Below are 4,210 nucleotides of genomic sequence, written 5' to 3' on the forward strand. Positions count from 1 at the left end.
AACTCACTTGAGAGTGTGTGAGCCTAACTAGCACCTAAGCATCATCTTTAACCATGGCTTTATTGTCTCTGTTGTAGGGGAAATAATATGCTAGACTGAGTGCTATTTGAAATTAGGGAATTCCCCAGTCTCAGGATGTATCTCAGATGTAAAACATCTCAAGTTCAGTAAAATTACTGCTCCTACAATAAAGTAGGAAGAGACCAGTCTGTTACAGGTTTCCAAGATCTGTTCATTCTTTCCAGTCAAGAAATACAAAGGAAAATTGGTGCAGGGTTACATATGCTTTGGATTTCACGTTTATCTTTGACTCGTTCAGGTTTACAGTGATTATTCAGGTTTAATATACATGACACACCTAAGACGGAGTCTGGCGTGATTGAGGCCTTTAAGTCATTGATTTGGACATATTCTGATAGTATTGAGTAACAGGGAAATACTTGTGTATAAATCGCTGTTCTGCTTTTATTATTCTAGACTGAGACGGGAGAAACAAGCCCACATTGAAGTTAGGAAGAAAACTTTAGAGAAAAAGCAAGCAAGACTTCTTCAGGAAAAGTTCCCACATCTTTCTGAAGCTCAGAAGTCAAGTCTTGGCTAAGATGTCTGAACTCTTAATTTACCATTTTGTTTTTCTTAGATAACAGTCTGGATATGATAGTAACTGTATTAAGTGGTTTATAAAGAAACTGTTTTTAGTCAAACGTCTGTTTTACGTGTTAATATGGCATGCTAATTCTGGAAGTGGTCCTGCTTCTACTAGATTTTTTAAAAATCAAGTATAAACTCCAGATTAAATTCTCATTTTATAAACTCTGATATTTAAGCTGACTTTAAAGCACCTGCATCTTAGAGTGGGAAAGTAATGTCAACTGCTAGAGCAAAGGCAATTCAAGTCACATTTTACTACTACTGTTAATAGGGTATGAAAGTGGTGTGGATACTGCTAAAAATAAACAGTGAGTACTTTCACTGAAAATAATGATAAATACATTTAATACTTGAAATTATCAAGTCATGACACAGTCCAAAAAACATGTTTCTGGAATGGCTACTAATTTTCATTTAATTTGCAAGCCTAGGGTTAAAGGCATAGGCAGTAAATTTTACTTGTCAATAAAAAGCAATTCTACCAATCCACTGGTAATATACTAAACAGAATTGGAAAGCATTTGAATAAAAAGCAAAATATTTAGACAAAATAGACATTTATACAAAATTATAAAATGCTTATATAAGAATATGTGCATTTCAAGGAAAGCATAAACTTATTTTAATTTATAAAGCCAGTTAAAGCCTTAAAAATTTTAAGTAGAAATTGAAATATGCAAAAATGTATAAACATTCTACAAAAGATGGTCATTCTTTTCCTGAGTATACTAAAGCTATGACACGTAAGGTGACACAGGAAGGCAGAGGTGTGGGGACTCTGTTCAGGGGCATTTCCTTTCTACACACTGCTTCCCTCCTTCTTCATATTCTTGTTTGGAAATCCACATCTGTTGAAAGGTGCCCTATAAAATGGAAAGAAAAATTATATATATTGTGCCTTTTTATTAGAAAATACTTTTTCTTTAGTATATCTATTTTCACGTCTTCTAACCTTTGAAGAAATCTTAAACCCTCCTCGAAAATAATTTTCCATTACTCCCTTATGACTGCTCTCCTCCAGAACCCACACGTTATTTAGGGTTAGAAAGAATATTATCTTTCTATACCTGTTACACTGTCATGAAGATAGAAAATGGCTGTGAAAGGCAGGCAGAGGGTCTTCCTATGATGACTTGGTGCCAATCTAAGGCAACAATAGAAATTGTTGGAAGGCTTGATCCTAATATAGAATTGAGGGGAGATTCTAGAACTTGATTGATTAATGGTAACGTGTAGAATTCAAAAGTACTCATCAGAACCAGGATGAACATTTGCAGGCGCTCATACAATAGCACACAAGCACTTTACCAAATAAACACAGAGGGTAAAAGGAGAAAAGTGACCAAAGGAGGAAGGAACCAGGGCTACATTAATAAGACATGCAGGAGAAATCCACTCCCTATGAGTGACTCTACTCAGGTGGGTTCATACATGTGATCTAGTTTTGATCGAAGATCTGATAAAAGATTTAAATAGGTAATAGATAAAAATTATGTATATATACACGCACATACACATGCAGTTACAAACATTTCATGGCTTTAAAAGTTTTAGCATAAGTACTTGGTAACATTTACTTTGGTTGCTCTGAGGCAAAGAGAAAATTATCTAGTCAACAGTAAAGATAAGTACAAGGACTTTTACTACTGATTCAGGGCAAGGGCAAGCACCATTCTAAGCAACGTGCGAAACCCAGAACCATGATTTCGTCATTTGCCTGAAGAACCAATTCCTGACTTCATCTACCTCACCACCAGAACCTGAGAAGAAATAGTTTAATTTTCAAGTGCGCTACAGTTAAGTCCAGTGCCAAGGACAGTACTAATACAAGAGGCATGAGTGAGTTAACAGATTCCCACCTCTGTTTAAGAGGAGAAACTGAAATTAGGCTGAAAATATCCACTAATAAGGCAACGAAGCATTTTGTTATATTAGAACATGTAAAACTGGTATTATCAGTTCTTCTACTCATTTGAGAGTTACGAAATGCAAAGACAAATGATACACTGGAATTACTTTTAGTCTTTTTAGAAATTGAGGATTTTCAGTGGTATATATTTTTCAAATGTCCCACATTTATTTACATAAGAAATGTATTTTATACCATTATAATGGATGTAGTATATAACATTCTATGGTACATTGAAGTTAAATCAGTCAATAAGAATCTTTAACTATTCTGCAAAGTACTTCATCTACTCACCAAAGAAGCTAGAATGGAGCCACCAATCCATGAACTAAACCTCCGCTCTACTGTTGTATTATTTGCAATCAGTTTCAACCGCATACTCTAAAATAGAGAAGAATAAGTATTATTAGTATGAACAAGTAAAACGGGTGATGCAACTTAGAAGTCAATTGTGACTATTTCTTAATGACTCTGGTTTTAAACACTGAATATACATAATTTTGCAATAGCTAGCCTAATTGTAGACATAGGTTGAACTGTATAGTAAGATCTTTTAAAATACTTTAATTATGGCTCTTAATGACTAATATTTAATAATAAAATAAATTATATAAACCTTACAGAACTGCATACCAAAGAGTATAGCATTCACCATTTATATCCTATAACAGCAAACATATACTTACCACTACAGTAAGTCAGGTATGGTGCTCAGTGCTTCAGCTATAACTTCATTTCTTCTAGCATCAAGTACAATTATGATCCCAACCTGCCACCCATTCAGGAGTCCTCCTTACTTTCTGACTTCTTTTTTAGGCCTTCATGATATCCTAACTCCTCCCCATCCCCCAAACGCTCTCTCACTTAAAAAATAAAACACAGACATCAGATCTCACCTGAGTTTTTTATTCGTACTGCTTTCCTTCCAAATCAATGTTTCTGTTTTGAACTCACACCCTCTCTCTTGATAAACATATTTTTTTTGCCTCAGTAATATTCTTTTACCACTTTCTATATAAAGAGATTTTACCCCCTACCTGGGAATTTCCTTCTGGGGACAGTTCTCAAATTGCTGATACCTTCCAATTATTCTATAGACGAATACATAGTCTGAGTCTTTTTCACAGTGAAAAAAATGTGTGTGGCAGGTGGTGCTGGGAACAAGAGGGATGAACATGGGTTTTTGTGGGAGACTGGTTGGTATCTATTACAATGGAATCATTTCCCTCTTATATCATTAATTTTTTATTGCCTCCTAAAGGACACAGATAGTAGCTAACTAGTCTTGACCAGACCTTTGACAGCCCATGTCTATATTCAGTATCCTGGAACTTTCTATGAACTCTAATGATTCATGCTACAATTAAAGTATACTCTAGATCAGACTGTATCTCCAAGAAGGTAGTAAACACAAGGCAGGTGTCAATCTTGTGCCTATCTCAATATTTAAATAACACAATTATAAGAATGTGGCATAATATTTAAATAACAATTATAAGAATGTGGCATTTGTAAAATATTTCTTTATGTGAGAAACCAAAGAACTACCAAATATACAAACTGTTAGGCCCTATGTAACTCCTAGTAAGTTTTTTTAAAAAGTAACATTTAGTGCAGAATACTCTGAAAGAAACTACTTGTTATAAGTTT

General features: G+C 34.4%; 1 long non-coding RNA gene across 1 annotated transcript; it reads right to left on the reverse strand.

Annotated features, from left to right (window-relative positions):
- Window positions 1-211: 211 nt before the first annotated feature.
- Window positions 212-2,995, reverse strand: LOC120587402 (uncharacterized). The gene is made up of 2 exons (XR_005648957.1): window positions 2,855-2,995; window positions 212-1,514 (listed from the first exon to the last, which is right to left on the reverse strand). It is a non-coding gene; the product is annotated as an uncharacterized LOC120587402 (long non-coding RNA).
- Window positions 2,996-4,210: the final 1,215 nt, after the last annotated feature.

Source organism: Pteropus medius, unplaced genomic scaffold (genome assembly GCF_902729225.1).
Source record: "Pteropus medius unplaced genomic scaffold, Ma_sr-lr_union100, whole genome shotgun sequence".
Taxonomy (NCBI): Eukaryota; Metazoa; Chordata; class Mammalia; order Chiroptera; family Pteropodidae; genus Pteropus; species Pteropus medius.